Here is a 13,009-nt window from a genome sequence, read left to right on the forward strand (position 1 = left end):
GCACCCTGCACTAGGTGGAGATTTACCAGGGTAAGGAATTCCAAAGATCAGTTCCAAGGGAGTTAATTGAATATCTGCCCTGGGTCTGGCTCTTACTCTTGCCAAAGCCAAAAGCTGTACCCATGGAATCTTGGTTTCTATCAGCGGCTTCCAGAGGTGTTTCTTTGTTTCTCCATTCATTCTTCTTACCTGACCTGAGCACTGGGGGTGCCTGGGGTTGTGGAGGTCCCATTGTATTCTTAAAGCTGCCATAACCCCCCTGGAGGATCTTTCCTGTAAAGTGAGTTCCCCTGTCTGAGTCTGTTGCTTCCACAATAGCTTATCTTGGAATTATTTGTTTTAGAAATCCCTTGATAACTGATCCAGTGATTGCTGAGGAAGTCAGAATTGCTTTTGGCACCCTGTTAGCTGCCCTGGTATCAGCATAAGATATTTAACCCTTCCAGCTGAGGGCATGTCAGTGCCAGGTACTTACAAGCACAGCCAGCTCTGCAGGTTGAGCTGACATGGGGGCTGTGATCTGGGCTTTGTCTAATTCCCTTTCCTTAACAATAGCAAGTCCTGTAATTCATTTCCCTTCTGCTGCCCTTGAAAGCCCATCCATAAACACATTTTCTCCCTTAGGCCAGGGAATGTCTCATCTCTCCCAGCCCGGGTCTGGATCTCTCTCAATTCAATGCAGGCATGGGTTTCTCCCCAGCCCCCTCTCCAGGCTGTTCAAACAGGAGGCTGGGTTAAACCCTTCCCCTGTCCTCAATTCTAAATCCTCCTGTGCTACTGAACAAGTTTCATACTGCAGTCACCGAGCTCTGCTCATCCATTTAGGGGCTCTGTTGGGGTGCGTGGGAGAAGGTGAGGAGGGGTCCCCGGGGGTCGTGTCCCCCCCCGGGAGCGCCTGTGACTCCCCCATGTCCCCCCCATGCCGGGCTCACCCCCTTTTGTCTCTGCCAGAGCTCCTGACCCAGCTCCTGCTGTGCCCTGGGAGGGGCTTTGGGGAGCCCCCCTGGGACCCCCTTGGATCCCCATTCCTGGGCCCTGGGACCCCCCCGCATCTCCTTCCCCAGCTCCGGGACCCCCTGCACCCCCTTCTCCTGCACCAACAGCGCCCTGCACCCCCTTTCCCGGGGATCCTCCCCTGGCAGCCCCTGGATCCCCCGGTTCCGTCAGCCCGGGGACCCCCGGAGCCCCATTCCCGGCCATCCCGGGGCACCGCACCCCCAGGCCTCCCTTTCCAGGGAAAGCCGAGCTGGGCACGGGGCTCTCCAGCCGCTCTGGCATTTCTGATCACCCAAAGGAGAGGGAGAGGGCAGCAGAGAGAGAGAAGGAGATCGGGAATCGGGGCTCGGGCTCCCAGCGCCCGCTCCTGCTCCGCCGGGGCTGGGGAGCCGCAGCCGCAGGAAAAATGGGATCCGCGGATCCCGGGGCTTCCCCCGCTTTGGGCCGAAGCCGGCGGGTTCCAGGCAGAGTTTGGGCGCAGGGCCCGGGAGTTCAGCCCAGTTTGTCCCGGGGGTCCCGCAGTGCGCGGCCGAGGAGGGTCCCGGGGGATCCCGGGAGGGGATCCAGGGGAATTCCCTGGAATTGCCCCGTCCCCTCCCCCCGCGCTCCCTTGGGCACTTTCGCTTCCGCCTTGGCCGCCCTGCGCCGCCGGGATCTGCCCGGCGACCGGTGACGTCACTGCAGCCTCGGGCTGCCACTGGCGGGCAGCAAAGAGCGGCGCCAATGGCGGGGCCGGAGGCGGCTCTGGGGGGGCGGGGCTGGGGCTGTGGGTGGGGCCGCAGCGGAGCAGCGCGATGGCTCCAGCGCTGGGGCCGGGGGCGCTCCCGGGGGGCGGCGAGAGGTGAGGGGGACCCCCGGCACCGGGACTCTTTGATCGCCCATTCCGGAGCGCCGAGGGGCCTCTAAACCCCCATTCCTGGGCTCCGGCATCCCACCGAACCCCCATTCCCGGCCGTGGGTCCCACCCTGCACCCCCTTATCCGGCACCAGGAACGCCTGCACCCCTTTCCCGGCCATCCCGCCTCTCGCAGCCCTCAGAGCCCCCTTCTCCTTGACCCATTTACCCCCTGGACCCCTATTCCTGCCTCTCCCAGCAGCCAGCCCCTCCTTTCCTCAGCACTCAGGACACCCGGGACCCCTATTCCCAGCCATCCCGGCTTTCCCTGCCCTGTCCTGGCAATGGGGACAGCGGGGACCCTTGGAGCTCCCTTTCCTGGGTACAGGAACGCCCTGAACTCCAGCCATGCCACATCTAGCCAGCCCTAGCCTCCCCTCTTGTCACTCCTGGCATCCCCAAATGCCCTTCCCGGCTCTCCCCGTTCCCCCTTTCCTTCAGCCGTGACCCCCCCGATCCCAAATCTCCAAATGTCCCCCCAGTTCTCCTCTCCCTGCGTTCCCTGCACGCGGCGCTGTCGGAGCCCGGCCCGGGCTTCCCACAGTCCATGTCCATGGGGTCCCTGGCTGGGATCCCCTTCCAGCGCCGCCGCAGCGAGCGGGGCCGGGCGGAGCCGAGCCGGGATCTTGGGATAGCCAGGGCTGGGATATTGGGATAGCCAGAGCTGGGATATTGGGATAGCCAGGGCTGGGATATTGGGATAGCCAGGGCTGGGATATTGGGATAGCCAGGGCCGGCACAAGGAGCGGCACCGGCACGGGGCCAGCGGGGAGCTGCAGATGCTGCAGCAGCGGCACAGCCAGAGCGGGGCTGAGCGGGGGGAGCCGGGGCTGGGGGATCTGTGGGGCTGCGATGGCAACTGTGGCACTGCCATGGGGATCCCTGAGATCCAGGCTGAGGGATTAACAAATTCCCTGGCTCACAGCTGCAGGGAATGTCTCCGGAAATATGTCAGATATGGGCGGGAGGTGCTGGAGTGTAAAGGTGGGGAGGGCAGAATTCCCATGGGAATATGGGAATCCGAATGTGGGATTTGGGAGGGCAAAATTTGTGAACCTGGGAATTCCCATGGAAATTCCATGGATGGATCTCAGACATCCCATTCCCATGGGAACTCTGTAGATGTATCTCACGGCCATGCCATTCCCATGGAATTCCATGGGCAGATCTTCCCATCCCATTGCCATGAGAGCCCCAGTCCGGTTTCCCCCCAACCCCATCCTGGGGATCACCCTGGTCCTTGCCATCCCCACCCCCTACAAGACTCCTGGGGGTCTCCCCATGACCCAGCCAGCCCCCCAAACTCTTCCTGGGTCCCCCCTCATACCCTCACAATGAGAATTCAAGGGAGTCCCCCCGTGTCCCCTCCCCCAGGACTTTGGGGGTCCCACCCGACCTGTCCCTGCACCCCCAGATTTCTTCCACGGCCCCCCTGTGATGGTGGAGGGTGGGGGCCGAGTGCTGGTGCCCCCCTGCCTGCAGCAGATCCAGCGGTGAGGGCAGTTTGGGGGGTCCCTCAGCATTTGGGGTCCCTGGGATTTGGGGTGACCCCCCGGGCCCCCCAGGATCTCCCTGAACACGCTGACGCTGCCCGTGGGCAGTGAGAAGGTTCAAACCCGGCACGGGGTCCCCAGCACTGCCACCCGCATTGCCCAGGTACCCCCAAACCTGCCGAGAACCCCCAAAGCCCCCGGGACACCCCAACCTCCCCTGATCCCAAACACATCCCTGGATGCTCCAAAAACTCCCCAAAACCGCAAAACCCCATACAGACATTAAGGTTTATACCTGGCATGGGGTCCCCATCTCCATCACCAGCAGGTTCCTCAAAACAACCTTGAGATCCCAAATTCCACTCCCGGGATCGCCCAAATTCCCCCATCAGGACCCCTGTAAACCCCCTTGGGAACTTCCAAAAAACCACCATGGCCCCAAAAACACCCAGAACTTCCGAAAACCCCCCAGGAAACGCTCACAAAGGTTTATACCCAGCATGGGGACCCCATCGCCTTCATCGGCATCACCCAGGTACCCCCAAACCTCTCCCGGGACCCCCAACCCCTCCCGGGCTCCACTGCCGGAACCAACGGGAGCGGTGTTGCCCTTTTAAGAGGAGTTACAGTGGGACCCGACAACACCGGGGGCCCTTAAAGCGGCCATGGTAGAGAGAAGCCCCAAAATCCACCCTGGGGGGACAAAACATCCCCTACAGGGGCTTGGGGTGGGGACACCCCTAAAAATGTCACTTAAAGCCGTCATGATCCCCCCTCCAAAGGGGCTTGTGGGGCTGCGGCCGCACAAACACCCTAAAATGGGGAGGAAAAAACACCCCTGTAGTGGTGGGATCCCCCCCGAAAAACCTGAAAAAGAGAAAAACTCCTCTTGAGAGGGGCCTGAAGATCCTGAAGGGCCCTGGAAGAGGGACAAGATCCCCTCCTGTGCTGGGGCCTCCCCGAGCCGGGAACTCTCCCGTTCCTGCACTCGGGGGAGCCCCGAACGACGGCGGCTCCTGGGCTGAGCCCCCCTCAGCCGGGGCTGCGGGGGGAACTGGGGGGGCTGGGACGGGGCTTGGGGCTCCTGGGGTGAACTGGGGGACCCTCAGTGCTCCCACCTCCCCCTGTTCCCCTGTCCCGCCCCGTTCCCATTGTTCCCCCAAAGCTCCGCTGCCCCCAGCTCGGTTTGGGGGGGACCCAGCCCTTTCCCATCGTGTCCCGGCCCGGCCCCGCTCACCCGAGGGCTCCGAACCACGCCCAGGGACAGAGGAGGGACAGAGGGGGAGGAAGAGGAGGGACAGAGGAGGAGGAAGAGGAGGAGCAGGAGGAGGAAGAGCTGGAGCAGGCAGAGGAGGCTCCACCTGCGCTCCCCGCTCTCTGCATCTGCAGCTCCTTCGGGACCATCGCCCCCCATCCCGCAGGTGCCCGGGGAGGGGGAGCTCGCCCCAAATACCCCGGGGCTCCCTGGCTTTGGGGTTTTTGGGGGGGATGTTTGGGGATGGCAGGGCTCCAGAGCCGAGCCGCAGATGCCCCTCGGGGGCACCCCGGGGGTCCCCGGGAGGTGTTTTTGGGGGGTCCCGGTGGCGGTGGCGGCAGAGCCCCGGCAAAGGGGCCGGGGGGATGCGGGTCCGGCATGGCCGGGAAAGGGGTTCGGGGCTCCCGGTGCCGGCAGTGGCTGCTCCCAGCATTGCCCAGTTGCTCCCCCGGTGTGGCTCCAGTTTCCTGTGAGCCCCACGATAAGCCAAATCACTCCCAGTCATTCCCTATTAGAGTACAATTTGTCTCCATTTTATCCCATTTTTCCACATTTTTATCCAATTTTCCCCCATTTTTATCCCATTTCTTTCCCATTTTTGCTCTACTTTTTCTAATTTTTATCCCATTTTCATATAATTTTCCCCTATTTTAATCCTATTTCTTATTTTCCCCAATTTTTTCCCCATGTTTTTTCTTTTCCTCTCAATTTTCCCCTTTTTTATCTCATTTGTCCTCATTTTTTCCCATTTTTTTTCCCTATTTTTCCTCCACTTTTACTCAAATCGTCCCCCATGTTTTCCTATTTTTCCCATTTTTTCCATTTTCAATCTATTATTTCCCCATTTTATGCTATTTTTGCTCCATTTTCTCCCAGTTTTTCCCCATTTTTACTCCTATTTTCCCCGATTTCTTCCAATTTTCCCCCATTTTTGCCTCATCTTTACCTTTTTTTTCCTATTTTTGTCCCAGTTTTCCCCATTTCCCCCCTCTCCCATTTTTATCCTGGTTTTATCTTACTTTTCCACAATTTTATCCCAATTTTCTTCCATTCCTTTCTCCCATTTTTCCCAATTTTTCCTCAATTTCCATCCCATTATCCCAAAATTTTCCCTATTTTTATCCCATTTTCTCCCATTTTTTCCCCCCATTTTGGCTCCATTTCTCCCCATTTTCCTACATTTTTCCTGACATTTTTCTCACTTTTCCTCTATATTTTTGTAGTTTTCCCTAAATTTTCCCCATTCTTCCTCCATTTTTATCCTATTTTTTCCCCATTTCCCCCTATCTTCCCCATTTAATTATCCCAAAAATTGAAATTTGGGGTAAAAAAAAATAGAAATTTTGGTGGGAAAAAAGGGTGCTTTGGTGGCAAAATTTCATGAATTTAAATCACAGCTTTCCCATGATTTTTCCATGATTTCCAGCCAGAAGGAGGCGTGGGATTCATCCCAATGTTCTGGAAGCTGGAAGAGGACCAAGCCATCAGTCTTCCAAAAAACCTTGAGCAGCTCATCCGCAATTCCACCTTTCCCCAGTCCCTGGATTCTCAGGTCTGGAAATTCTTCTACGATCTCCCAGGTAGGCAATTCCTAAAATTCCATGGAAAAATGGGATAGGGGGATTTAATCCTGTTTTTTTCCTGATTTTTCCCATTTTTTTCCCATTTTTTATCCCCATTTTATCCTGATTCTTCCAGATTATTTTCCTCTTTCTTTTCCTCGTTTTGTCCCAGATTTTTCCAGTTTTTTTCCCAATATTTTTTCCAAATTTTTCACTCTTTTTTTCCCCCATTTTTTTCTGTTTTTTCCCATTTTTTCCTAATTTTCCCTTGCTTTTTTTCTGATTTTTCCCCTCCTTTTTCTCCCAAATTTTCCCATTTTTTTCCCGTTTTTTATCAAATTTTCCTGATTTTCCCCTGATTTTTCTCTCTTCCCAAATTTTTTTATCTTTTCCCCAACTTTTTCTCAAATTTTTCCCTGATTTTTCTGTTTTTTCCCATTTTTTCCCTGATTTTTCCCAATTTTTTCCCTGATTTTCCCCCAATTTTTTCAATTTTTTTCTGATTTTTTTCAGGTTTTATTCCCTTTTTCTTTTCCTGATTTTTCTCTCATTTTTCACATTTTTTTTTACTTATTTTTCACATTTTTTTTTCCTGATTTTTCCCTCTGATCTGTCTCAATATTTCCCCATTTTTTCCAAATTTTTCCTAAATTATGCCTGTTCATTTCCTAAATATTTCCTGGCTTTTTCCCAATTTTTTAACATTTTCCCAGGTTTTATCCCCCAGGTTTTTTTCCTCATTTTTCCCTTGATTTTTTTTTTCTCTGAATTTTCCCAATTTATTCCACCGTTTCTTTTCCTGATTTCCCCCCATTTTTCCCTGATTTTTCCCTGTATTTCCTAATTTTTTTACTGATTTTTCCTGTTTTTTTCCCAGGTTTCTTTTTTCTCTCTTTTCTTGATTTTACCCATTTTTTCCCAATTCTTTTCCAATTTTTTCCCGATTTATCCCTTTTCCTTTCCCAATTTTTTCTGTCTTTCCCCATTTTCTTCCTGAAATTTTTCATTATTTTTTTCTGATTTTTTACAGATTTTTTAATCCTTTTCCTGTTTTTTTTCCCTGATTTTCCCCTGATCTTTCTTTTTTTTCACATTTTTTTTCTGATTTTTTTGCAAGCTTTCTCAAACATTTTTGTTTTTTCCTTGATTTTTCAATTTTTTTTCCGAATTTTTTCTTGATTTCGCCTGATTTTTCCCAGGGTCTTTTTGGCTTTCTTTTCCTGATATTTCCCTGATTTTTCCCATTTTTTCACTTCTTTTTTTTTCCATGCCTTTCCTATTTTTTCCTGATTTTTCTATCTTCCTTTCCCATTTTTTTTCTAGCTTTTTCCCAATTTCTTCTCAAATTTCCCTGAGTTTTCCCTGGTTTTTTCTGAATTTTTTTCCCATTATTTTTCTACTATTTTTAGATTTTATGCCTCTTTATTTTCCTGGTTTTTCCAAGTTCTTTCCCAGTTTTTCTCCTGATTTTCTCAGGTTTTTTTCCAATTCTTCCTGATTTTTCCTTCTTTTCCTATTTTGTCCTGATTTTTTTCCCCATTTTTCCCATTTATTCCTTGACTTTTCTCTTTTTTTCCCAAATTTTTCCTGATTTTCCCTTTTTTTTTTTTATTTCATCCTGGTTTTTTCTATTTTTTTCCCCTGATTTTTCCCTTCTATTTTCCTTTTATTGATCCTGCTTTTTTTCCCATTTTTTCCCCAATTTTCCAGTTTCCTTCACACTCCCAGTATCATCCCAGTCACTCCCAGTCTGATCCCAGTCACTCCCAGTCTAATCCCAGTCACTCCCAGTATGAGGCCAGTGGCCCCCAGTTGCTCCCTGGCAGTGCCAGTGTGACCCCAGTAGCCTCCAGTGTGATCCCTGGGACTCCCTGTCTCTCCCAGTATATCCCAGTCAGCCCCAGCACGCTCCCAGTCATTCCCAGCTCCTCCCAGTTGCTCTCAGCATGATCCCAGTTGTTCCCAGCCACTCCCAGTCAATCCCAGTATGATTCCAGTCACCCTCAGTGGGATCCCAGTCTCAGCCAGCAGGGACCCAGCTGCTCTCACTGTGATCCCAGTATGATCCCAGTTGAGTATGATCCCAGAATAGTTGCAATTCTTCCCAGTTGCTACCAGTATGATCCCAGTTGTCCCTGGAATAGTCCCAGTCCATCTCAGCAGGGTCCCAATTACTCCCAGTTGCCCCCAGTGTGGTTCCAGCTGTTCCCAGTTGCTCCCAGCCACTCCCAGTCACCCTGAGTGCAGTCCCAGTTGCTGCCAGTATGGTCCCAGTCTTGCCCAGCATGGCCCAGCTGCTTCCACTGTGATCCCAGTTAGATCCCAGTTGCCCTCAGCGTGGTTCCAGTTGCTCCCTGTTTCTCCCAGTGTGATCCCAGTTGCACCCAGTAGCCCCAGGTATAGTCCCATCCCCTCCCAGCATGGTCCCAGTCACGCCCAGTTGCTTTCAGTTGTCCCCAGCATGGTTCCCGTTGTTCCCAGTGTGTTCCCAGTATATCCCAGTTGTTCTCAGCATGTCCATAGCCATTCCCAGACACTCCCAGTAACCCCAGTCAGGTGCTTGTTATCCCAGTATTATCTCAGTCACACCCAGTATATCCCAGTCCAGCATTCCCCAAATTCACAGTCCCCCACCCGTGGGATCATCACCCCCCCCATCCCAGCAATGACCGGGGAGGGGGAGCTTGGCCCAGATATCCTGGGGGGTCCCTGGGTTGGGTTTTTGGGGAGAATGTTCAGCGAATGAAGAACTCCAAAGCTGAGCAGAAAATGCCCCTTGGGGGGTCCTGGTGGCAGCTGCTGGCAGAGGCAGCCTGGAGGAGCAGAGCCCTGTGTCCCCCAGGACCCCCAGAGAAGGGGAGCGCCACAATTCACAAGACCCTCAACAGCCTGGAGAGGGGTCAGGGGGGTCTCCATGGACCACCTGCACCCCCAAGAAGAGAATAAGGGGAGAAGGGACCCTGGGACCCCAAAAACCTCCAACATCCCTAAATGTTGAGAAAGAAATGAGAGGAACTTTTTGGATTCCTGGCACTCTCAGAAGCAAGGGGAGGGCAGGGACCAAGTAGACTGGGGACCCACAGTACAAGCGTGACCCCCAGCAGCTGGAACAGGGGGGAACCCATGAACAGCAAAGGGGAGAGACCAGAGATGGGGACCTCCTGGGAGCCGTTTTCAGGACTGAATCTTGGTGTTTAGGAAGGTTTATATGGGCACAAGGTGCCCTGTGACTTCTAGAGAGGGCCTTGGGCAGGAGGAACACCCTAACCCAATGTGCTCATGAATTGTATTTTTTCCCAAACCAGGATTTCCCATTCCCAAACCTTGGCTGGATGGAGAAGGAGGCTGTGAGGAAGAGGAAGATGCCCCAGGACACCCAGGCAGGTGGGGAAGAAGTCAGTGCCCCTTTCCCCCTCTCTCCTGCTCCATCTCCCAGCCCAGCAGGGCCCCCGGCTGCAGGACAACCCCGCTGCCGACGCCGTCCTGCCGGGGACGCACTGGGGGGATCTCCTTCCCCTTCCCTCTGGCACGGAGGCAAATCCCATCCTCTCCCTGTCCTTCCTCCCCCAGACAAGGAGCTGAGGATGGAGACCAGGGAGAACAAATCCCCACGGCAGAACCTTGTGGAAGAGGCTGTTTTGAGCAGCTCGATGGCTCAGGAATCCAACAGGGAGGAAAATCCCCAGAGATCCCGCAGGAGGAGGGGCTCCAAACCCATCCCAGGGTGCTCTGAGGAGGAAAGACCCACCCTGTGCCGGGAAGGCGGCTGGAGATCCAGCCAGGGCTCTGAGCTGGTGGTCCATGAGCAGCCTCAGGATGGGGAGAAGCCCTACAAGTGCTTGGAGTGTGGGAAGAGCTTCAGCCAGAGCTCATTCCTGATCCGCCACCAGATGATCCACACTGGGGAATGGGCCTATGAGTGTGGGCAATGTGGGAAGGGCGTCAGCTGCAACTCCGAACTCATCATCCACCAGCGCATCCACACTGGGGAGAGGCCCTACGAGTGTCCCGAGTGTGGGAAGAGGTTTCAGAGCAGCTCTGATCTCCTCAGGCACCAGCGGATTCACAGAGATGAGAGGCCCTTCCGCTGCCCTGACTGTGGGGAGGGCTTCAAGCGAAACTCCCACCTCATCAGGCACCGGCGCATCCACACTGGGGAGAGGCCCTATGAGTGTGGGGAATGTGGGAAGAGCTTCAGCCACAGCTCCTACCTGACCATCCACCAGAGGACCCACACTGGGGAACGGCCCTATGAGTGTGGGGAATGTGGGAAGGGTTTCAGCCAGAGGTCCCAACTGACCATCCACCAGATGATCCACACCGGGGAGAGGCCCTATGAGTGTCCTGAATGCAGGAAGAGGTTTCAGACCAGCTCCCATCTCCTCAGGCACCAGTGGATTCACACAGATGAGAGGCCCTTCCGCTGCCCTGACTGCAGGAAGGGGTTCAAGTACAACTCCACCCTTGTCAGGCACCGGCGTATCCATGCTGGAGATGGCCATACAGGTGTCCCCAGTGTGGGAAGAGCTTCACCCAGATCTCTAACTTGACCCAACAGCAACAGAGGCACTGGTAAGGGAAGCCTCTGCCTCGAAGGTTGGGCCCTGCGAGCCCAGGAAGAAACTCCATCCTGGGCCCCTCGTGGGGTGGCAGCCCAGGGATTTCTGATTGGGTTTGGGCCCCTGGGGTTTTTCCCTTGCTGTGTTCCCAGTGGTTCCTGACCTTGAACTCCACCCTGGTTCTCAAACCCCATCTCCCTGCCTCTGTTTGGGGCTGTCTCTGGATCTGAGTTTGTTCCTGAGCTGAATAAATGGTTTCCTGAGCAGAATCCCATCTCGTTGGTGTCCCCGACTGGTTCCTGGTAAATGTGGCCTCCGTGGACATGATGTTGTGGCCCCGGAACGCAAGACCCCACAAAATTGAGACCTGCCCCCAGAGCCCCCCAAAATTCCCTAAAATGCACCCAAGTCCCCCAAAATTCCTTTAATTTCCTTAAAATGCCCTTTTTGTCCCCCTCCAGGACCAGGTGCCTCGGCTGGATCTCAGGGACAGCCCCAGGAATTTGGAGGGGGTCTCTCCTCCCCTGCCACTCCCAAGAACCTGCTGCTTTTGGGAAAAAAAAAAAAAATTCTTTGGATTCAAGGAGGGGTTCCCCCATTTTTGTCACATTTTTTGGGGGTTCTCCCCCAAATTTTATCCTTTTTTGTTTTTTGGGTTTTTGTTTTTTTTTTTTTTTTCTATTTTTTGGTGGCTTTGGCATTCTTCAAAGTGGGCTTTTTTTGGAGAGGGTTCCCACAATTTTTTTGAGGGGTCCCTCAATTTCTTTGGGGGGAATCACCCCCTCCCTCAATTTTTCCTCTGTCCCCCTTTCCCCAAAATGGGGTGGGGGTGGTCTTTTTTTTCTTTTTTTTTTTTATTTTTACCTTTTTTCCCTTTTTTTCCCCTCTTTTTATTTATGTGCATTTAATTTGGGGGGACTGGGGCAGGAATTTTGGAGAGGTGTCGCCAAGGGTGCTGGAAAAGTTGGGGGCACTCCCATCCCCAAAAAAACGGGAAAAATCCCAGGAAATCTGGGGTTTCCCCCCCTACCCAAAGTGTGAAAAATGTGAAATAAAAAATTTATGTTCTCAGCTTTTTGGTGATTTTTGAGGAAAGGAGTTGCAATTTTGGGGGGCTTCTTGGGAGGGGTCACTGTTTTTTTGCAGGGGATCTCCTGAGTTTTGGGGTGGAATTTGGGAAATTGGGGGGAATTTGGGGGTTTGGGGGGGAAATTTGGTGTTTTGGGGAGAACTTCTGGTTTTTTAGGGGGAGGATTTGGGGTTTTGGGGGGGAAATTTGGGGGTTTTGGGGAAAAATTTAGGGGGTGGGGAGAATTTTGGGGGGAAAATTTGGGATTTTTGGGAAAATTTGGAGTTTTGTGGGAAATTTTTTAGTCTTGGGAGGATCTGGGACTTTTGAGGGTGTATGGGGGGTTTTCGGTTTTGGGGGGGATTTGTGAGGAATTTTGGGATTTTGGGGGAGGAATTTGGTGGTTTTAGGGGGAAATTCAGGGCTCCTGGGAGAGGTTCTGATTTTGGTAAGGGGGATTTGGGGAGAATTTTTTTGGTTTGGGGGAATTTCCATTGATGGGGAGGGGTCCTGATCCCATTGAGGAGGGGCACTTTGGGGAGGCCTGAATTTGGGGAGGGGTCTCAGGGGGGGATTCCCGATTTTGGGGCAGGGTTTGGGTTGGATTTGGGGAGATTTTCCAGCAATGGGGAGGCATCTCAGGAGTGCGATTTGAGGAGAGGTCTCATCAGAGCCCCATCCTGAGCTGGAAGCGAGGGGGATGTTGGGAGTGGAATCTGGGGAGGATCTGGGGGGAGATTTTCCAGCCATGGGGAAGGGTCCCGGTCCCGGGGCAGTTCCTGAATTTGGGGAGCAGTCTGGAATTTGGGAGGGGTCTCATTGGGGCAGCAGGAGGAGATGGAAGCGGGGCAGGATGTTGGCACAGCCGCTCTCCAGGGGGGCCGTGGGCAGCTCCTCGGGGGGTGCCGGGGGTCGCGGCCGCAGGCGCTGCAGCAGCGAGGTCAGGAACAGGAACAGCTCTGCCCACACCAGCGCCTCCCCCAGGCACAGCCACTGCCCTGTGGGGAGGGGGCGTCAGCACCACCCCACCATAAAGGGTCCGGGGTCTCAAAAGGGGTGGGGGTCTCCAGAGGAGCTGGGGTCCCAAAGGGGCTGGGGGTCCCAAAAGGGGTGGGGGTGTCTAAAGGGTCAGGGGGTCCCAAAAGGAGCTGGGGGTCCCAAAAGGGTCAGGGGGTTTCAG

At 53.7% G+C, this 13,009-nt stretch overlaps 1 long non-coding RNA gene across 1 annotated transcript; it reads left to right on the plus strand.

Moving 5' to 3' along the window:
* The first annotated feature begins 10,447 nt into the window (after window positions 1–10,447).
* Window positions 10,448–11,831, plus strand: LOC147645710 (uncharacterized). The gene is made up of 2 exons (XR_015282204.1): window positions 10,448–10,773; window positions 11,222–11,831. It is a non-coding gene; the product is annotated as an uncharacterized LOC147645710 (long non-coding RNA).
* The last annotated feature ends 1,178 nt before the right edge of the window (window positions 11,832–13,009 follow it).

The sequence above is a fragment of the Cyanistes caeruleus genome, unplaced genomic scaffold (genome assembly GCF_971803275.1).
Source record: "Cyanistes caeruleus unplaced genomic scaffold, bCyaCae1.hap1.1 HAP1_SCAFFOLD_186, whole genome shotgun sequence".
Lineage (NCBI taxonomy): Eukaryota > Metazoa > Chordata > Aves > Passeriformes > Paridae > Cyanistes > Cyanistes caeruleus.